This window comes from Heterodontus francisci, chromosome 15 (assembly GCF_036365525.1).
Source record: "Heterodontus francisci isolate sHetFra1 chromosome 15, sHetFra1.hap1, whole genome shotgun sequence".
Classification (NCBI taxonomy): Eukaryota; Metazoa; Chordata; class Chondrichthyes; order Heterodontiformes; family Heterodontidae; genus Heterodontus; species Heterodontus francisci.
This window is the reverse complement of record NC_090385.1, coordinates 97,358,350-97,382,112: the sequence shown is the minus strand read 5'-3', so window position 1 is coordinate 97,382,112 and position 23,763 is coordinate 97,358,350.

The window sequence follows — 23,763 nt, the reverse complement described above, 5'->3', positions numbered from 1 at the left end:
CAGGCTGTCTCTCACTGTTCCCCTGACCGGGATCACCTCTCTGCACCCCCACTCCTCTCAGGATTGCATCGCCCACGCCCTCCTGGGATTTCCTCCCCCCTTTCTCCCCATATGTGTCCATTGCACCCCACCCCCCGCACCGTCTCCCCGAGTTACAGTGCAGGAGGCTGGGGTCTGAGGGTAAATGATACTCGTCTCATTGATTCCAAATCCCTTACTCTGCCACCAGGTGGCAGTGAGCCTCTAGTCGAGGACACTGTGAGTGAGAAGACTCGGGCAAGCCAGGAACTGGGAAACTCAGGGATTCCAGACTGTAATCGGACAATTTCAGAATAAAGGCCCTGGTTTTGGTAGGAAGGGAACGGGGCCATTTGCTTACAGTGGGAGTCGCAGAAATTCAGGAATGCCAAATTTAATGGTAGGACCTCACTATCATTTTCTTCTCCAGTTTCCCGGCGGAGCAGCAGGAGAAGGTAGCGACTCTTCGGTGGGTAAGTGAAGGCAACAGGAGCTGTGTTTTAAAAGTTGTACTTACTGTTTTCCTTGTGTTCAAGTTACTTTTGGCGCGGGAGGAACCGGAAGCTGGACGGCAGCAAGGACTCCTGGGTAGGTATTTTCTTTAAAGGTGCGGAGCAGAGTTAACCCGAGACACTACACATGTAGTGTCTCACACCCATCCTCCTCCTCTAACCTAATAATAAGACCCTTTTTACCCTCCTCCTCTAGCCAAAAAGGACTGAACAGGTAAGCTATTTCACTGTTTTTGTTAATATCTATATTTGTACTTAATTAAGGGGTAATTGAGTAAAAGAAATGGCAGCCAGGGGAGTGCAGTGCTCCTCCTGCAGTATGTTCGAGGTGAGGGGAACCTCCGGTGACCCTGCCGACTTCACCTGCTGGAAGTGCATCCGTCTCCAGCTCCTATCAGACCGTGTTAGGGAACTGGAGCTGGAGCTGGATGAACTGAGGATCATTCGGGAAGCTGAGGGGGTGATAGATAGAAGCTACAGGGATGTCGTTACTCCACAAAACAAAGGCAGCTGGGTAACAGTTAGAGGTGGGAAGAGGTCAGTGCAGGGATCTCCTGTGGTCGTTCCCCTCAGCAACAAGTATACAGTTTTAGATACTGTTGGGGGGGACGGCCTATCGGGGGCAGGCTGCAGTGAACGGGCCTCTGGCACGGGGTCCTGCACTGTGGCTCAGAAGGGAAGGAGGGAGAATGGGAGAGCACTAGTCATCGGGGACTCGATGGTGAGGAGTACCGACAGGCGGTTCTGTGGGCGCAAGCGAGACGCACGGATGGTTTGTTGCCTACCTGGTGCCAGGGTCCGTGATGTTTGTGATCGCGTCTTCAGGATCCTTAAAGGGGAGGGGGAGCAGCCAGAGGTCGTGGTGCACATTGGCACCAACGACGTAGGAAGGAAGGGTGGCACAGATGTTAGAAGTGAGTTTAGGGAGTTAGGCTGGAAGCTGAAAGCTCGGACGGACAGAGTTGTTATCTCTGGTTTGTTGCCGGCGCCACGTGATAGTGAGGCTAGGAATAGGGAGAGAGCACAGCTGAACACGTGGCTGCAGGAATGGTGTAGGAGAGAGGGCTTCCAGTTCTTGGATAATTGGACTGCATTCTGGGGAAGATGGGACCTGTTCAAACAGGACGGGCTGCATCTGAACCAGAGGGGCACCAATATCCTGGGAGGGAGGTTTGCTAGTACTGTTCGGGAGGGTTTAAACTAGTTTGGGAGGGGGATGGGAACCGGACTTGTAGTCCAGGGACCAGTGGGTCCACTCAGAAAGACAAAGAGTGTAGTGAGGTATTGGGGAAGATAGCACTGTCGCAGAGGACAGATGGGCACGGAGAAGGGTTAAAGTGCGTATACTTCAACGCAAGAAGCATCAGGAATAAGGTGAGTGAATTGAAGGCGTGGATGGGCACTTGGGACTACGATGTTGTGGCCATCACTGAAACGTGGATAGGTGAGGGGGAGGAATGGTTCTTGGAGGTACCTGGTTATAGATGTTTTCATAAGATTAGGAATGGTGGTAAAAGAGGTGGGGGGGTGGCATTGTTAGTTAGAAATAGTGTAACAACTGCTGAAAGAATTTTCGAGGAGGATCTGCCGACTGAGGCACTGTGGGTTGAGGTCAGGAACAGGAAAGGAGCAGTCACCTTGATGGGAGTTTTCTATCGGCCCCCCAATAGCAGCAGGGAGGTGGAAGAGCAGATTGGGAAACAGATTTTGGAAAGGAGCAGAAGTCACAGGGTAGTAATTATGGGGGATTTCAACTTCCCAAATATTGATTGGCAACTCTTTAGATCGAATAGTTTGGATGGGGTAGTGTTTGTGCAGTATGTCCAGGAAGCTTTTCTGACTCAGTATGTAGACTGCCCGACCAGAGGGGAGGCAATATTGGATTTGGTACTAGGTAATGAACCAGGGCAAGTGATAGAGCTGTTGGTGGGCGAGCACTTTGGAGATAGTGATCACAATTCTGTAGCATTCACTGTGGTAATGGAGAGGGATAGGTATGTGCAACAGGGCAAGGTTTACAATTGGGGGAAGGGTAGATATGATGCTGTCAGGCAGGAACTGAGGAGCATAAGTTGGGAGCATATGCTGGCAGGGAAGGGCACGGTCGAAATGTGGAACTTTTTCAAGGAGCAGATAGTAGGGGCCATTGATAAGCATGTCCCTGTCAGACAGGGAAGGGATGGTCATGTGAGGGAACCGTGGTTGACAAGAGAGGTTGAGAGTCTTGTTAGGAAGAAGAAGGATGCGTATATAAGGTTGAGGAAAAAGGGCACAGGCATAGCTCTGGAGGGATACAAGATGGCCAGGAAGGATCTGAAGAAAGGGATTAGGAGAGCTAAGAGAGGGCATGAAAAATGCTTGGCGGGTAGGATAAAAGAAAACCCCAAGGCCTTTTACGCGTATGTCAGAAATATGAGGATGACTAGGGGGACCGTAGGTCCGGTCAAGGACAATAGCGGGAGACTGTGTGTTGAGCCGGAAGAGATAAGTGAGGTTTTGAATGAGTACTTCTCTTCGGTATTTACTAATGAGAGGGGGTGTATTACTGAAGAGGACGGTGTGAAACAGACTGGTAAGCTCGAGGAAGTGCTCGTTAGGAGGGAAGATGTGTTGGGGTTTTTGAATAACTTGAAGATAGACAAGTCTCCCGGGCCTGACGGGGTATATCCAAGGATGTTATGGGAAGCAAGGGATGAAATTGCAGAGCCGCTGGCAATGATCTTTTCATCTTCTCTGTTGACGGGGGTGGTACCAGGTGATTGGAGGGTGGCAAATGTTGTGCCCCTGTTCAAGAAAGGGAATAGGAACAACCCTGGGAATTACAGGCCAGTTAGTCTTACTTCGGTGGTAGGCAAGTTGATGGAAAAGGTGCTGAGGGATAGGATTTCTGAGCATCTGGAAAGACACTGCTTGATTCGGGACAGTCAGCACGGTTTTGTGAGGGGTAGGTCTTGCCTCACAAGCCTGATTGAATTCTTTGAGCAGGTGACCAAGCAAGTGGATGAGGGTAAACCAGTGGATGTGGTGTACATGGATTTTAGTAAGGCATTTGATAAGGTCCCCCATGGTAGACTTATGGAGAAAGTCAGGAGGCATGGGATAGTGGGGAATGTGGCCAGTTGGATTAAGAATTGGCTAACTGATAGAAGGCAGAGAGTGGTCTTAGATGGTAAATACTCAGCCTGGAGCCCAGTTACCAGTGGCGTGCCACAGGGATCAGTTCTGGGTCCTCTCCTGTTTGTGATTTTTATTAACGACTTGGATGAGGAAGTCGAAGGGTGGGTCAGTAAATTTGCAGATGATACAAAGGTTGGTGGAGTTGTGGATACCGAGGAGGGCTATTGTCGTCTGCAAAGGGACTTGGATAGGTTGCAGTGCTGGGCTGAAAAGTGGCAGATGGAGTTTAACCCTGAAAAGTGTGAGGTCGTCCATTTTGGAAGGACAAACACGAATGCAAAATACTGGGTTAACGGTAGGGTTCTTGGGCATGTGGAGGAGCAGAGAGACCTTGGGGTCTATGTGCATAGATCGTTGAAAGTTGCAACTCAAGTGGATAGGGCTGTGAAGAAGGCATATGGGGTGTTAGCGTTCATTAGCAGAGGGATTGAATTTAAGAGCCGTGAGGTGATGATGCAGCTGTACAGGACCTTGGTAAGGCCTCATTTGGAGTACTGTGTGCAGTTCTGGTCGCCTCATTTTAGGAAGGATGTGGAAGCCTTGGAGAGGGTGCAGAGGAGATTTACCAGGATGTTGCCTGGAATGGAGAATAAGTCTTACGAGGAAAGGCTGAACATTCTAGGCCTCTTCTCATTAGAACGGAGAAGGATGAGGGGTGACATGATAGAGGTTTATAAGATGATCAGGGGAATAGATAGGGTAGACAGTCAGAAACTTTTTCCCCGGGTGGAGCAAAGCGTTACAAGGGGTCATAAATTTAAGGTGAAGGGTGGGAGATATAAGGGGGATGTCAGGGGAAGGTTCTTTACCCAGAGAGTGGTCGGGGCATGGAATGCCTTGCCTGGGGAAGTTGTTGAGTCAGAAACTTTAGGGACTTTCAAACGGCTTTTAGATAGGTATATGGATAAAGGAGAATGATGGGGTATAGATTAAATTGTCCTTGACAGAGGACAAAGGATCGGCACAACATCGTGGGCCGAAGGGCCTGTTCTGTGCTGTATTTTTCTATGTTCTATGTTCCTGCCTGGAAACCAGAGAAAAGTTACGTCACAGAAAGAGGCCACTGAGCCGGACAGACTGATAGGCTGATCAGTTAACAGGTGGGAAAGGCAGCGGCAGCAGGTCACATCTCCCTAATTGTCCTCAGCAATCGGTAAAGGTTGGGGGATGGTAGTTGGATGATCACGTCAGGTAGTTTGTTTGATGGTCTGGGGGAAGCTGACCTACTCCTTCTTGACCATAGGGAGTATCCTAAACAAGCACTTGCCTCCTGGAACTGCAGGCTCCTGTCTCCACTTCACTGCTATCTTTCCTGAGCCCTCAACTAGCAGCTGATACATTTAAATCAGGCTCCCAATTGCACTGTGGCAGCCTGATTTTAAAGATTATTGAATGATACAGCATTGAAACAGGCCCTTTGACCCACCGAGTCTGTGTCGACCATCAACCACACATTTATACTAATCCTATATTCCTACCACATCCTCACCTTTCCTATATTCCCCTACCTATACTAGGGGCAATTTATAATGGCCAATTTACCCATCAACCTGCAAGTCTTTTGGCTGTGGGAGGAAACCGGAGCACCCGGTGAAAACCCACGCAGTCACAGGGAGAACTTGCAAACTCCACACAGGCAGTACCCAGAATTGAACCCGGGTCACTGAAGCTGTGAGGCTGCGTCGCTAACCACTGCGCCACTGTGCCGCCCAAGATGTTCCTCTCCAAGATGGGACACAACCCAAAGACTGCTGGCTTAAAAATGGCAGCAAGTTTTCGAACAAGAACCTTCAATGTGATAAAACACTCAAGGCACGTTCCAGGAGCATTATAAAACAATATTTGACACAGAGCCATGTAAGGAGATATTAGATACAGAAAATGCTGGAAATATTCAGCAGGTCTGGCAACAGAAACAGAGCTAACGTTTCAGGTCATGACCTTTCATCTGCTCTGATGAAAGGTCAGAGACCTGAAACATTAACTCCTTCTCTCTTCACAGATTCTGTCAGTTCAGCTGATTATTTTCAGCATTTTCTGTTTTTATTTCAGAGTTCCAGCATTTGCAGTATTTTGCTTTTGTAAGGAGATATTAGTCCAGGTGACCAAAAGCTTGTTTAAAGAGGGAGGTGTTAAGGGGTGTTTTAAAGGAGGAAAGGAGACAGAGAGGAGGAGAGGTTTAGGGCTGGAATTCCAGGCTTAGGACCTCAGCAGCTGAAGGCACGGCCACCAATTGTGGAGTGATTAAAATCGGAGATGGTCAAGAGGCCCGAATTAGAGGTGTTCAGATATCTTGGAGGATTGTGGAGCTGGAGGAGATTACAGAGATAGGGAGGGCCGAGATCATGCAGGGATTTGAAAACAAGGATGAGAACTCGAAAATTGAGGTGTTGCTTAACCACGAGCCAATTTAAATCAGCAAGCACAGGGGTGATAGGAGAATGAGACTTGGTGCAAGGACACAGGCTGCAGTGTTTTGGATGACCTCAAGTTTACGGAGGATAAAATGTGAGAGGCCAGCCGGGTGTGCGATGGAATAGTCAAGTCTAGAGGTAACGATGGCATAAATGTAGGTTTCATCAAAGATGAGCTGAGGCGAGGTGGAGTTGGATGGTGTTACAGAGGTGGAAATAAGTGGTCTTAGTGATGGTGCAGAAATGCAGTTGAAAGCTCATCTCAGAGTCAGATACTAAGGTGACAAACAGTCTGGTTCACCCTCAGGCAGTTATCAGGGAGGAGGACAGAGTCAGTGCCTCGGGAATGGGTATTGTCACGGAGACAAGAGAGAATGACTTTGGTCTTCCCAATATTTAATTGGAGAACATTTTTGCTTCTTCAGAATGGATGTTGGACAAGCAGTCTATTCATCAAGAGACAGTGGAGGAGTTGAGAGCGATGTTGGTGAGGTAGTGCTGGGTGTCATCAGTGTACATGTGGTTTCAGATGATGTCACCGAGGGGTAGTATGTAGATATGAAATAGGAGGGGGCCAAGGATAGATCCTTGGGGGAAACACCAGAGGTAACGGTGGAGGATAGGGAAGAGAAGTCTTTGTAAGTGATTCTTTGGCTACAATTTAATAGATAAGAATGGAACCAGGCGAGTGCAGTCCCACCCAGGTGGATGACAGTGGAGAGGTGTTGGAGGACGATGGTGTGGTCAACTGTGTTTACTGCAGTTTACATTTGTCACAGTCACACAGGATGTCATTTGTGACTTTGATAAGAGCCGTCTTGGTACTGTGGCAGAGGTGGAAATCCGATTGGAGAGATTCAAAACATGGAGTTCTGGGAAATATGGGCATGGATTTGAGAGTTGGCAACATGTTCAAAGGACTTTGGAGAGGAAAGGGAAGTTAGAGATGGGGGAGGGGGAGTAATTTGCAAGGACAGAGGAGTAAAGGTTTTTTTTTGAGGAGAGGTGATGATAACAGTTTTGAAGGGGAGGGGGACAGAACGTGAGGAGAGAGAACCGTTAGCAATATCAGCTATCATAGGAACCAGGAAGGGAAAATGGGGGGTCGGGGTCACATTTCACAATTTTGAATTTGTAACCCCACCCCCTGCACCCCACCCCGACCTTCTCCCACCCATTGTGGGAGGTTAATATCAACTTCAAATGTTGTCTAAAACTGCAGTTCTTTCATGTCACACTAACCCTGCGTCCATGACAATCATCTAAATGCGTGAAATGGGTGGTGAAATTTCAGATACATTTGTCATAATTTTACAAATCTCTCCAGATTCAGGAACTGTACCTTTAGTTCAGTACTAGAAAAGTGTTCCATTATTTAGGAATGGAGGACAAAACAGGTTGAATCATAGAATGATTACAGCAAGGAGACCATGTGGCTCATCGTCTCTGTGCCATTTCTTTGGTAGAGCTATCCAATTAGTTTCACTGCCCTGCTCATTCCCCATAGCCCTGTAAATAGTTTCCCTCCACATGTTTATCCAATTCAGCTTTGAAAGTTACCACTGAATCTGCTCCCCCCACCCTTTCAGGAAGTGAATTCCCATTACAACAACTCGTGTCAAAAAAAGTTTCCCGACCTCCTCCCACTTAACTCTGTATCCTCTGGTTACTGACCCTTCTGTCACTGGAAAAAGTTGCTCCTGATTTACCCTATCAAAACCATTCATAATTTTGAACACCTCTATCAAATCTCATCTAACCTTCTCTGCTCTAAGAAGAACAGCACTAGCTTTTTTAATCTATCCTCATGACTGAAGTCCTGTATTCCTGGTAACATTCTAGTAAAACCTTTCTGTACCTTCTTTGAGGCCTTCACATCCTTCCTAAAGTGAGGTGCCCAAAATTGAACACAATATTCTCTCTGAGGCCTAACCAATGTTTTATAAAGGTTTACTATAACTTCCTTGCTGTTGTACTCTATTCCTCGATTAATAAAGCCAAAGATCCCATATGCTTTTTTAACAGCCTTCTCAATATGTCCTGCCACCTTCAAAGATTTGTGTTAATATACCTCTGGTCTCTCTGTTCCTGCAGCCACTTTACAATTGTACCATTTAGTTTATATTGCCGCTCCTCATTCTTCCTACCAAAATGTTTATTTGCACACTGCTCTGCATTGAATTTAATTTGCCATGTGTCTTCCCATTCCACCAGTCTATGTCTTCCGGAGGTCTGTGACTATCCTCACTGCTTACTGTATTTTCAAGTTTTGTATCATCTGTAAACTTTATAATTACAGCCCTGTCAGTATAACATCAATTGTGGGCCAGTTACTGAATCCATCAACAGGAACAGAGTGACTGAGCACGTGGACAGGTACAAACTGACCAGTGAATCAGCATGGAATTGTCAAGATAGATCATGTCTGACTAATCTAGTTGAATGCTTTGAGGAGGTCACTAGTATGGTGAACAGGGGAGTGTATATGGATGTTGTCTATATGGACTTCCAGAAGGCACTTACTGAGGTAGCTCACAAGAGAGCAATAACAAAAGTGCCTGGAATTAGAGATAACTTTTTGGCATGGGTTAGAAATTGGTTGGGAGATAGAAGGTAGAGAGTAGGGATGTGATGAATGGTGTTCCCCAAGGATCTGTACTGGGGCCTCAGCTTTTCACTATGTATATCAGTTACTTGGATGAAGCAATAGAGAGTTGTATACCTAAGATTACAGATGGCACTAAGTTAGGAGGCACAGTAAGCTGGGTTGATGGGAGGAGGATGTTACAAAGGGACATAGGCAGGCTAAGTCAGTGGGCAAAACTGAAGCAGATGCAGGTCAGTCTGGGGAAGTGTGAGGTCATCCACTTTGGATCCAAGAAAGACAAATCAGTTTATTTTCTAAATGAGATGGCAGGAAACGCTGAGGAGCAAAAAGATTTGTATGCCTATGTGTTGATATCACTAAAAGCTAGTGGACAGGTACACAAAGCAATCAAAAAGACTAATGGAATATTGGCCTTTATCTCAAAGGGTCTGGAATACAAAGGGGAGGAAATGATGTTTGAATTATATAAAACTCTGGTCAGACACCATCTAAAGTATTCCATTCAGTTCTGGCCACCGCACCTCAGGAAGGATATGTTAGCCTTGGAGGGGGGTACAGATTCACCAGATACTGGGGCTTAAAGGGTTAAATCATGAGGACAGATAACTTAAACTTGGCTTGTATTCCTTTGAGTATAGAAGAGTGAGGGGTTATCTGATAGAGGTGTTTAGGACAATTAAAGGAGTTGATAGGATCAGTAAAGAGAAGCTGTTCCCTCTGGTAGGGGAATCCATGACAGTATTTTGAAGAGAAAGGGCGATCTCCCCTGCATCCTGGCCAATATTTATCCCTCAATCAACATCTAAAAGAGATGATCTTGTCACTGTCACATTGCTGTGTGTGGGAGCTTACTGTGGGTAAATTGGCTGCCACATTTCCTTTATTATGACAGTGACTTCGCTTCAGAAAAATACGTCATTGGCTATAAAGCGCTTTGGGATGTCCTGGGGTTGTGAAAGGTGCTATAGAAATGCAATTTTTTCCTTTTACTACAATGTTTTAAAAAGAAAAATTACAAGTCCTGAAATCTGAGCCCACACCTCCGAGAAAATAGAAAGAAAAGATTGAATAGAATGTAATCCTAAGGGGCTAATTTCAAATCGATTCTTTGTGGATTAAACATCGGGACAAATTTTGCTGAAAAAATGATGTCTGAATGACACACACCATTATTACTGTGAAAATAGGCCAGAAAAATGTAATGAGGTGGAGATACTCTGTGAATTGTGAGGCACCACAAGTTGCTGCTGATTTGCACTGCTCCATCATGAACCTTGTGAAAATGACATCTAGTGTTTCACCACCTGTGAGTTTCATCAGGTTGCTTCATTTGCACACTAATTGTCCATTTAATTTGCAAAGAAAGGCAAGTCTAGTAATTAAAAGTCAAAATACGCTTAACAATATGATAATTAGTCACTTGGTAGTACAGAATGTAAGTATTGTTGAAAAAAAGAGACATGCTGTTGAAGTTTTCCATCTTGTACTCATTAGGACGGACACAAGAATGCCAAATTTCAAAGGAAGCAAGAATTTATACTGCATGAGAAAAGGGTGCTGATTGGTTGGCAAGTTGATTCTGATTGGTCAAGGTGTTGCCATGGAGAATGCACCAGGTAACTATTGTTTCCCATGCTTTTGTTTAATTCAAAAAAGGGTGCGATCCCTGGACATGTTTTTCCTGCAGACAGCAGGTCCCTGCATATGAATATATGTAGCTTCTAGCAAGCGTATGTAAGCCACATTGCAAGCCCGAATGATAATCTTAAATTGGTTGTTAATGTAATTCTTATGCGTAATACACAGCGAACAATGATCTGATCGAGGTAGCCATCATCCCGCAGGGTAGCTTTGATGCGCCCTATTTGGCATCCAGCTTGCACGGTGAGCAAATGTGTTGGGGGCCTATTTATGAGATTGCTGATAAGGCCAATCTTATAGCGCGTGAATCTGTAGGAATCCCAATATTGACCAGTGAAGGCAGGATTGTGGTAGACAGCAATAGAGAACCCATTCGCAGATTTCTCAACTAGCATGTTGAGGAAAGGGAGCTCATTAGACTGCTCCATTTCAAAGGTGAATTTGAGTTTGGGATGGAAAATATTAAGGAAATTCTTACATCCAGCTGAAAATTCAAATGTAGCAAACGTATCATCTACCTAATGGGAATATGCAAAGGGTAAGAAGTTAGGGGTCATTCCATAGGAAATGCGTCTCTTATGGAACCTGATGAAAATGTTAGCAAGAGCTGGGCCAGGAGGAAATCCCATGGCAACTCCATCTATTTGGGCGTACCTGGTCTCATTAAAGCTGACCTCAACTGTGCGAGTTGCTAAGTTCATAAGTTCAATGAATACAGATTGAGAAAATGGTGGCATGTCTAGATTTCCATGATATAGGGACATGGCGCAAATGTCTACGGCTTCCTTTAGCCGCATGTTTGTGAATAGGCTCGCAATGTCGAATGAGCACATAGACACGGCGTTGCCATTCTGAAAGCAAGCATTCAGGTGCAGCAAGCAGTTAGGAAGGAGAATGTTGGCCTTCATTACAAGAGGATTTGAGTACAGGAGCAAGGATGTCTTACTGCAGTTATACAGGGCCTTGGTGATACCACATCTGGAGTATTGTGTGCAGTTTTGGTCTCCTTATCTGTGGAAGGATGTTCTTGCTGTGGAGGAAGTGCAAAGAAGATTTACGAGGCTGATTCCTGGGATGGCAGGATTGACGTATGAGGAGAGATTGGGTCGACTAGGTCTATATTCACTAGAGTTTAGAAGAATGAGAGGGGATCTCATAGAAACCTATAAAATTATAACAGGACTAGACAGGCTAGATGCAGGGAGGATGTTCCCGATGACTGGGGAGTCCAGAACCAGGGGTCACAGTCTCAGGATACAGGGTATGCCATTTAGAACCGAGATGAGGAGAGATTTCTTCACTCAGAGGGTGGTGAACCTATGGAATTTTCTACTGCAGAAGGCAGTGGAGGCCAATTCATTAAATATATTCAAGAAGGAGATTGATGTATTTCTTAATGTCAAAGGGATCAAGGGATATGGGGAGAAAGCAGGAACAGGGTACTGAATTAGACAATCAGCCATGATCTTTTTTGAATGGCGGAGCAGGCCTGAAGGGCCGAATGGCTTACTCCTGCTCCTATTTTCTATGTTTCTATCAATATACAGGTTGCATATAGTCTGTCCTCAGTACCTTGCTCTACGGCAGCGAGGCCTGGACAACGTATGCCAGCCAAGAGCGACGTCTCAATTCATTCCATCTTCGCTGCCTTCGGAGAATACTTGGCATCAGGTGGCAGGACTATATCTCCAACACAGAAGTCCTTGAAGCGGCCAACACCCCCAGCTTATACACACTACTGAGTCAGCGGCGCTTGAGATGGCTTGGCCATGTGAGCCGCATGGAAGATGGCAGGATCCCCAAAGACACATTGTACAGCGAGCTCGCCACTGGTATCAGACCCACCGGCCGTCCATGTCTCCGTTATAAAGACGTCTGCAAACGCGACATGAAATCGTGTGACATTGATCACAAGTCGTGGGAGTCAGTTGCCAGCATTCGCCAGAGCTGGCGGGCAGCCATAAAGACAGGGCTAAATTGTGGCGAGTCGAAGAGACTTAGTAGTTGGCAGGAAAAAAGACAGAGGCGCAAGGGGAGAGCCAACTGTGCAACAGCCCCAACAAACAAATTTCTCTGCAGCACCTGTGGAAGAGCCTGTCACTCCAGAATTGGCCTTTATAGCCACTCCAGGCACTGCTTCACAAACCACTGACCACCTCCAGGCGCGTATCCATTGTCTCTCGAGATAAGGAGGCCCAAAAGAAAGAAAAGAATATAGTCTGCGCAAAGATGAAGGAATCCGTCACCCCTAACCTCCTACCCAACGTGTATGTTTCTGGTATGTAGATGATACGTTTTCTAGATTTGAATCTGCAGCTATGTTTGCTCACTGTGCAAGGTTGACACCGAAATAGGGCATATCAAAGCTATCCTGCAGGATAATGGCTATCCTGATCAGATCATTGTGCGTGCTCACGAATTGCCCTAAGGCCACCACTTTCAGACCTGAAAAGTGCCCAGTCCACCTCAAATTACCCTGTAAGGGTAAGGTGTCTCAAAAATTTGAGTGAGTTGAAGCTAGCCGTTTCACACAGCTACTATGCAGCAGCAACACGAGTGGTTTTTTCACCACTAACAGGATGCTGCCATCAAGCTGAAAAAGACATTCTGCCTACCACACAAATGAGTAATGTGGTATATGAATTTCAGTGCCAGTGCGATGCCGGGTATGTCAGTCGTATGTTCCCACAACAGGCAGATCGTTTCAAATAGCAAGTCCCTTCAGCTGTTCACAATAGACAGAATACTGACCTTACTCAACCAGCCCATACTTGCAAAATTCAGAACACAATGTCTAATCTTCGATGTGATTCCACAATTGGACAGCACTTACCTGAACAGTTCCTAGTGTGCTAAGAATTACACTAACAACTAATTTAAGATTATCAGTCAGATTTGCAATGTGGTTCACGTTTGCTAGAAGCTACATATATTCATATGCAGGAATCTGCCCTCTGCAGGCAATAGGAACATGTCCAGGCGTTGCACCCTTTTTTGAATTAACCAAAAACATGGGGGACAATAGTCCTGGTGCTTTCTCTATGGTAATGCCTCAACCAATCAGACTCAACTTGCCAACAAATTGGCATCCTTTTCTCATGCAGTATAAATTGTTGTTCCCTTTGAAATTTGGCATTCTTGCATCTGTCCTGATGTGCACTAAATCAAAAGCTTTGACAGCACGTCTCTCTTTGTCAGCAATGTGACAATTGTTAATCAGTTGAAATCAACCTCTTTGTCGTATTCCTTCATCTTATGCATTCTTTTAGGAAATTTAAAAATGTCAAATCTTCAATTTTAATTTTTCTCTTACTTTTCCTTCCAGTCTGCTTTCTCTTTCTCTTAATCCAATCTTTCTTTCCCTCCCTTTATTTCTCTTTTTGTGTCTGATTTGATGGTGAATTCACCCTCTTTCTCAGTTATTCCTCAATTTCTTTCTCAATTCTTGAATCTCATTGGTTAAGGAGAGACAATACTTGTCCAATTATTCACCAAAGTCCCAGATGCCCTGTTATCCCGGCAGCATTGTTATCAGCTCACAGTTCCAGCAACATTGTGGTCAAGCATGTTAAAACCTAAACTTGCCTGAATAAGCATAACTGACAGAGCATGCATGAGATGCCCCAATCCAACAAAATCAGAGTAGACAATTGAAATTCCTTCACTTTGCTCTGTGGGTTTTGTACATGCAGCATTTTCGCAGTCCAACTTTGGAACAAAGGGAAGATTCTGACTCATCTCCACCCAACATCAGACGAACCCAGAAGTCGGCAGCCTCAATAATCCACCAATCATAACTTAATTCATTTTCCAATCATCAGACAGGAGTTATTCCATCTGCTACAGCTGATTCTTTCAAAGAACAAAGAACAGTGGCGCAGTGGTTAGCACCGCAGCCTCACAGCTCCAGCGACCCGGGTTCAATTCTGGGTACTGCTGTGTGGAGTTTGCAAGTTCTCCCTGTTTCTGCGTGGGTTTTCGTTGGGTACTCCGGTTTCCTCCCACAGCCAAAGACTTGCAGGTTGATAGGTAAATTGGCCATTATAAATTGCCCCTCATGTCGGTAGGTGGTAGGAGAATTGCGGGGATGTGGGAGAGAATATGGGGTTAATGTAGGATTAGTATAAATGGGTGGTTGTTGGTCGGCACAGACTCAGTGGGCCGAAGGGCCTGTTTCAGTGATGTATCTCTAAAATATCAAAATATTAAAAAAAAGTACAGCACAGGAACAGGCATTCGGCCCTCCACAACATTTAAGAAGAATTTAGATGAGCACGTGAAACTCCATAGCATACAAGGCTATGGGCCAAGTACTAGAAAATCGGATTAGAATAGAGAGGCTTGATGGCCGACACAGACACGATATGACTTTATGTGACACGAGCCTCTTGATGATGGGTCACTGCTTGACTGAGATCTATGCCTTTGGTTTGACTGTAAATAAAACAGGGAATCACGTGAACCCAGGAGAGTACCTATCCTCCAAGCTTATCTATATCCCCCTCCCCACCGCCACTGAACCTGCCCATAACCCTCACCCCCACTGAACCTGCCCATACTCCCCCACCCCCACTGAACCTGCCCATACTCCCCCACCCCCACTGAACCTGCCCATACTCCCCCACCCCCACTGAACCTGCCCAAACCCCCCCACCCCCACTGAGCTTGCCCATACCCCCCCACCCCCACTGAACCTGCCCATACCCCCCCACCCCCACTGAGCCTGCCCATACCCCCCACCCCCACTAAACCTGCCCATACCCCCCACCCCCACTGAGCCTGCCCATACCCCCCACACCCCTACTGAACCTGTCCATACCCCCCACTCCCACTGAGCCTGCCCATACCCCCCCACTCCCACTGAACCTGCCCATACCCCCCCACCCCCACTGAACCTGCCCATACCCGCCCACCCCCACTGAGCCTGCCCATACCCCCCCCACTCCCACTGAACCTGCCCATACCGCCCCCACTGAGCCTGCCCATACCCCCCACTCCCACTGAGCCTGCCCATACCCCCCCACCCCCACTGAGCCTGCCCATACCCCCCACCCCCACTAAACCTGCCCATACCCCCCACTCCCACTGAGCCTGCCCATACCCCCCCACTCCCACTGAACCTGCCCATACTCCCCCACCCCCACTGAACCTGCCCAAACCCCCCCACCCCCACTGAGCTTGCCCATACCCCCCCACCCCCACTGAACCTGCCCATACCCCCCCACCCCCACTGAGCCTGCCCATACCCCCCACCCCCACTAAACCTGCCCATACCCCCCACCCCCACTGAGCCTGCCCATACCCCCCCACCCCGACTGAACCTGTCCATACCCCCCACTCCCACTGAGCCTGCCCATACCCCCCCACTCCCACTGAACCTGCCCATAACCCCCCCACCCCCACTGAACCTGCCCATACCCCCCCACTCCCACTGAGCCTGCCCATACCCCCCCACTCCCACTGAACCTGCCCATAACCCCCCCACCCCCACTGAACCTGCCCATACCCGCCCGCCCCCACTGAGCCTGCCCATACCCCCCACCCCCACTGAGCCTGCCCATACCCCCCCACTCCCACTGAACATGCCCATACCCCCCCACTCCCACTGAGCCTGCCCATACCCCCCCACTCCCACTGAACCTGCCCATAACCCCCCCACCCCCACTGAACCTGCCCATACCCGCCCACCCCCACTGAGCCTGCCCATACCCCCCCCCACTCCCACTGAACCTGCCCATACCACCCCCACTGAGCCTGCCCATACCCCCCACCCCCACTGAACCTGCCCATACCTCGCACCCCCACTGAACCTGCCCATACCCCCCCACCCCCACTGAGCCTGCCCATACCCCCCACCCCCACTAAACCTGCCCATACCCCCCCCACTCCCACTGAACCTGCCCATACCCCCCACCCCCACTGAGCCTGCCCATACGCCCCCCAACTCCCACTGAGCAAGCCCATACCCCCCCACCCCCACTGAGGCTGCCCATACCCCCCACTCCCACTGAACCTGCCCATACCCCCCACCCCCACTGAGCCTGCCCATACCCCCCCCCCCACTGAGCCTGCCCATACCCCCCACCCCCACTGAGCCTGCCCATACCCCCCCACCCCCACTGAGCCTGCCCATACCCCCCCCACTCCCACTGAACCTGCCCATACCCCCCCCACCCCCACTGAGCCTGCCCATACCCCCTCCACTCCCACAGAACCTGCCCATACCGCCCCCACTGAGCTTGCCCATACCCCCCACCCCCACTGAGCCTGCCCATACACCCCCACTCCCACTGAACCTGCCCATACCCACCCCACCCCCACTGAGCCTGCCCATACCCCCCCACTCCCACTGAGCCTGCCCATACACCCCCACTCCCACTGAACCTGCCCATACCCACCTCACCCCCACTGAGCCTGCCCATACCCCCCACCCCCACTGAACATGCCCATACCCCGCACCCCCACTGAACCTGCCCATAACCCCCCACCCCCACTGAGCCTGCCCATACCCCCCACCCCCACTAAACCTGCCCATACCCCCCCCCACTCCCACTGAACCTGCCCATACCCCCCACCCCCACTGAGCCTGCCCATACCCCCCCCAACTCCCACTGAGCAAGCCCATACCCCCCCACCCCCACTGAACCTGCCCATACCCCCCCCCCACCCCCACTGAGGCTGCCCATACCCCCCACTCCCACTGAACCTGCCCATACCCCCCACCCCCACTGAGCCTGCCCATACCCACCCCCCCCAATGAGCCTGCCCATACCCCCCCCCCACCCCCACTGAACCTGCCCAAAGCCCTCACTCCCACCGAACCTGCCCATACCCCCCACCCCCACTGAATCTGCCCATACCCCCCACTCCCACTGACCCTGCCCATACCTCCCACTCCCACTGAACCTGCCCATACCCCCCCACCCCCACTGAACCTGCCCATACCCCCCACCCCCACTGAACCTGCCCATGCACCCCCACCTCCACTGAACCTTCCCATACCCCCCACCCTCACTGAACCTGCCCATACCCCCCCCACCCCCACTAAACCTGCCCATACCCCCCACTCCCACTGAACCTGCCCATACCCCCCCACCCCCACTGAACCTGCCCATACCCCCACACCCCCACTGAGCCTGCCCATACCCCCCACTCCCACTGAACCTGCCCATACCCCCCACTCCCACTGAGCCTGCCTATACCCCCCCCCGCCCTCACTGAACCTGCCCATACCCCCCACCCCCACTGAGCCTGCCCATACCCCCCACCCCCACTGCGCCTGCTCATACCCCCCACCCCCACTGAGCCTGCCCATACCCCCCACTCCCACTGAACCTGCCCATACCCCCCACTCCCACTGAGCCTGCCCATACCCCCCACCCCCACTGAACCTGCCCATACTCCCCCACCCCCACTGAACCTGCCCATACCCCCCACCCCCACTGCGCCCGCTCATACCCCCCACCCCCACTGAACCTGCCCATACCCCACACCCCCACTGAGCCTGCCCATACCCCCCACCCCCACTGAGCAAGCCCATACCCCCCCACCCCTACTGAGCCTGCCCATACACGCCCACCCCCACTGAACCTGCCCATACCCCCCCCCCCACTCCCACTGAGCCTGCCCATACCCCCCCACCCTCACTGAACCTGCCCATACCCCCCCGCCCTCACTGAGCCTGCCCATACTCCCCACCCCCACTGAACCTGCCCATAACCCCCCACCCCCACTGAGCCTGCCCATACACCCCCCCACTCCCACTGAGTCTGCCCATACCCCCCCACCCTCACTGAACCTGCCCATACCCCCCACTCCCACTGAACCTGCTCATACCTCCACCCCCACTGAACCTCCCCATACCCCCCCACCCTCACCTAGCCTGCCCATAACCCCCCCACCCCCACTGAACCTGCCCATACCCCCCCACCCTCACCTAACCTGCCCATACCCACCCAACTCCCACTGAACCTGCCAATGCCCTCCCACCCTCACTAAGCAAGCCCATACCCCCCCACCCTCACCTAGCCTGCCCATACTCCCCACCCCCACTGAGCAAGCCCATACCCCCCCACCCCCACTGAGCCTGCCCATACACCCCCACCCCTACTGAACCTGCCCATACCCCCCCCCACTCCCACTGAACCTGCCCATACCCCCCACCCCCACTGAGCCTGCCCATACCCCCCCCAACTCCCACTGAGCAAGCCCATACCCCCCCACCCCCACTGAACCTGCCCATACCCCCCCCCCCCCCCCCACTGAGGCTGCCCATACCCCCCACTCCCACTGAACCTGCCCATACCCCCCACTCCCACTGAACCTGCCCATACCCCCCACTCCCACTGAGCCTGCCTATACCCCCCCCGCCCTCACTGAACCTGCCCATACCCCCCACCCCCACTGAGCCTGCCCATACCCCCCACCCCCACTGCGCCTGCTCATACCCCCCACCCCCACTGAGCCTGCCCATACCCCCCACTCCCACTGAACCTGCCCATACCCCCCACTCCCACTGAGCCTGCCCATACCCCCCACCCCCACTGAACCTGCCCATACTCCCCCACCCCCACTGAACCTGCCCATACCCCCCACCCCCACTGCGCCCGCTCATACCCCCCACCCCCACTGAACCTGCCCATACCCCACACCCCCACTGAGCCTGCCCATACCCCCCACCCCCACTGAGCAAGCCCATACCCCCCCACCCCTACTGAGCCTGCCCATACACGCCCACCCCCACTGAACCTGCCCATACCCCCCCCCCACTCCCACTGAGCCTGCCCATACCCCCCCGCCCTCACTGAACCTGCCCATACCCCCCCACCCTCACTGAACCTGCCCATACCCCCCCGCCCTCACTGAGCCTGCCCATACTCCCCACCCCCACTGAGCAAGCCCATACCCCCCCACCCCCACTGAGCCTGCCCATACACCCCCACCCCTACTGAACCTGCCCATAACCCCCCCACTCCCACTGAGTCTGCCCATACCCCCCCACCCTCACTGAACCTGCCCATACCCCCCACTCCCACTGAACCTGCTCATACCTCCACCCCCACTGAACCTCCCCATACCCCCCCACCCTCACCTAGCCTGCCCATAACCCCCCCACCCCCACTGAACCTGCCCATACCCCCCCACCCTCACCTAACCTGCCCATACCCACCCAACTCCCACTGAACCTGCCAATGCCCTCCCACCCTCACTGAGCCTGCCCATACTCCCCACCCCCACTGAGCAAGCCCATACCCCCCCACCCCCACTGAGCCTGCCCATACACCCCCACCCCTACTGAACCTGCCCATAACCCCCCCACTCCCACTGAGTCTGCTCATACCCCCCCACCCCCACTGAGCCTGCCCATACCCCCCCACTCCCACTGAGCCTGCCCATACACGCCCACCCCCACTGAACCTGCCCATACCCCCCCCCCCACCACTGAGCCTGCCCATACCCCCCCACCCTCACTGAACCTGCCCATACCCCCCACTCCAACTGAACCTGCTCATACCTCCACCCCCACTGAACCTGCCCATACACCCCACCCCCACTGAACCCATACCCCCCCACCCTCACCTAGCCTGCCCATAACCCCCCCACCCCCACTGAACCTGCCCATACCCCCCCACCCTCACCTAACCTGCCCATACCCACCCAACTCCCACTGAACCTGCCAATGCCCTCCCACCTTCACTAAGCAAGCCCATACCCCCCCACCCTCACCTAGCCTGCCCATACCCCCCCCCCACCCCCAGTGAACCTGCCCATACACCCCAGCTCCCACTGAACCTGCCAATGCCCCCCCACCCTCACTAAGCAAGCCCATACCCCCCCACCCTCACTGAGCCTGCCCATACCCCCACCCTCACTGAGCCTTCCCATACCCCCCCAACTCCCACTGAACCTGCCAATGCCCCCCCACCCTCACTGAGCCTGCCCATACCCCTACCACTAAACCTGCCCATACCCCACCCCCCAGCACCACCCACTGAGCCTCCCCATAAGCCACCAATAAAGCCTACCTCCATGATAGAATCTTACAGCACAGAATGAGGCCATTTGGCCCATTCTGCCTGTGCCAGCTATTCAATTAGTTGCATTCCCTGCTCGTTTCCCATAGTCCTACAAATATTTCCCCCTTTAAGTATTTATTCAATTCTTTTTTCAAAGTTTTTATTGAATCTACTTCCCACAGTCCTTTCAGACAGTGCATTCCAGATCATAACAGCTCACTGTGTATAAAACATGTCCCCTCATCACCCTTCAGTTTTATCTTTTCACAGCCGCAGTGTGTGTGCTGTTAGCATCCCTTCAGGTGTGGAATGTATGAAGTGATTTATGACTTTAACCCGATTATGGGGACTAAACCAAATCAGGAGTACATCCCTATAAATCTCCTTTAATCAAGTTCTAATCAGACAAATTCTCAGACACTTATTTGGGTCCAAAGAATTGTACTAGCTTTCCTTCAAAGAAAGAAAACCAACAAAGAATATTATTATCTTTTGGATAGCCTATTTTAATATTTATGACAAAGGGTCTGGGAAACTCTCTTCAATAAATAGCTCTCCACTTAAAGAGACACAGAGAGGGGGTTCTTGTAAGTTGTATACAGAATACTATATGAGACGATTTAATAAGTTTTATAGATTTATTAAAGAATTTAACATGAAATAAACTTCTTAAGCAGATAAGTATATCACAATATCAAATATTACTGAGAGGTGTAACACACATTCTTATTTCTAATACAGAATCCAAAAGCTTAACATTGCTAATGTTACAGTAAAATTATCTTAGAATATCCAGAATATCCATCAAAATTTAAAGTAAACTTTTACCTTAAATCCCCCCAGTAAGGCATGGGGTGAGAAGTGTTGTTTAAGGATACAACACCTCTAAACTTTGCTTTCAAAACCTCTAATTTTTATACTATTTCTAAGGTGTCATCTGACTTCCAGCATTTATGTGACCTTCCTGTGTTCCTTTTAAAATCCATATCTTTAATTACCATTTCCACTTCACGTTTTACTGGAATTTGAAGTTGTGAGCTTTTATCTGGTCAAAATTGTGTTTACATAACCTCTTGTTCCTGTTAAGTCCATTTTCTATAGTTGCCTTTTTTATGGTATCTTAAAGCAACCTCCAGAGCCAACCTGTCTGCACAAACCAATTAAGTTTGTTGCTACCTCTTATTGACAGGATATTTCAATATGTGTGTTTATCTTCCAAGCCCCTGACAACAGAGACACAAATGGATTTCCCAACTTGTTTCTGGTTTATAACAGGGACCTTGGAATATTTAACTTTTTAAAGGGGAATGTCAGTGAGTTCTAAAAACTGACCATCCATTCAATCCCTAACTCTAAAAGGTATAATATATTAACGATATCTAAATGCTACCTAATTAAGCCTATTATACCTATTTTCCATCAGAAGTATTTGACTTCCAGTGCTTATGTGAGGGTGATTTATGATATGTTGAAAAAGGAAAACTTATTCAATTAAAATTAAATGGACATCTTTTTACATTAAAATGCAAGACAAACTCTCACTTAAAATAATGACACAGTTATTGGGTTTCAAGTAGTTAACTGCATCTGTCCAGGAATGGATGGACACAACCTGTTTTTATTATTCATGCAACAACTACATTTCTTCAAGTGTTACTACTGTATAGAAATGTGTTGACCTTTTGTAAGCTAATCCATGCTACAGCCCCGTTTCAACAAGACTCTTTTTGCTTTCTATCCTGCGCTCCCTTACTGTGCTGTGGTGATGACTAAGCAAGATCTTCTTGGTCTGTCCAAAACACTGCTGTTCATATCCTGATGTGCATCAAGTTCTGTTTACCCATTACCCCTGTGTTCGCTGATCTGGATTGGCTCCAGGTTTAGCAATGCCTTGATTTTAAAATTTTCTTCCATGTTTTCAAATCTTTCCATGTTCTCACCCCTCCCTATCTCTGTAAGCTCCTCCGCTTCACTCCTCCAATTCTGATCCCTGGTCATTCCCAGTTTTCATCACTCCACCATTGGTGGCCGTGCCTTCACCTGCCTGGGTTTTATTCCCTGGAATTCACTCCCTAAACTTCTCTGTCTCTCTACCTCTCACAGTGGAGCAGTGGTTAGCACCGCAGCCTCACAGCTCCAGGGACCCGGGTTCAATTTTGGGTACTGTCTGTGTGGAGTTTGCAAGTTCTCCCTGTGTCTGCGTGGGTTTCCTCCAGGTGCTCCGGTTTCCTCCCACTGCCAAAGACTTGCAGGTGATAGGTAAATTGGCTGTTATAAATTGCCCCTCGTGTAGGTAGGTGGTAGGGCATATGGGATTACTGTAGGGTTAGTATAAATGGGTGGTTGTTGGTCGGCACAGACTCGGTGGGCCGAAGGGCCTGTTTCAGTGCTGTATCTCTAAATAAAAAATAAATAAAGCACTCCTTAAACGTACTTTTTTAAACTATGCTTTTGAACACCTTTCTTAATATCTCCTTATGTGGCTCGGTGTCAAATTTTGTTTGATTATGCTCCTGTAATGCATCTTGGGATATGTTCAACTGTTAATTTTAAAATTGAGAGTGATTGATTTTTGTTAAGTAAAGATATTAAGAGATATGGGGCAAAGGCCGACATATAGAGTTGTCACAGATCAGCCATGACCTCACTGAATGGTGGAACAGGTTTGAGGGGCTAAATGGCCGTGTCCTGTTCCAATGTTCCTGCTTTAAAGATGTTTTATTGTGTGTCAGCTGTGGCTCAGTTGGCAGCACTCTTGCCTCTGAGTCACAAGGTTCTGGGTTTCACTCCAGGACTTGAGCACAAAAATCAAGGCCGACACTCCAGTGCTGAGGGAGTGCTGCATTGTTGGAGGTGCTATCTTTCAGGTATAATGTTAAACTGAGGCTGTGTCTGCTCTCTCAGGTGGATGTAAAAGATCCCATGGCACTATTTGACGAGGAGCAGTGGTGTTATGACTGGTGTCCTGGCCAAAACAATTATCCCTCAATCAGCATCACCAAAACAGATTATCTGTTCATTATTGCATTGCTGTTTGTGCGATCCTGCTTTGTGTAAATTGGCTGCTGCATTTTCTACATTACAACAGTGACTACACTTCAAAAGTACTTCATTGGCTGTAAAACACTTTGAGACATCTGGTGGGTGGTTGTGAAAATGCTATATAAATGCAAGTTTTATTTTTTTAGATAAATACAAGTTTTTTTTTGTTGTAAACCCAAGTTCTATCCTGAGGCCTGGACCAGCCTTTTCTGATTGTACGAGCCGTCTGTCTGATGTAATTTGTGTCATCTCATCAGGCTTACACCGCCTGACAGGCAGCCCTGTGCGCTGTTGGTGCAGCGATGTGTGGATGGAGTCTTGACAGCCTACCACCC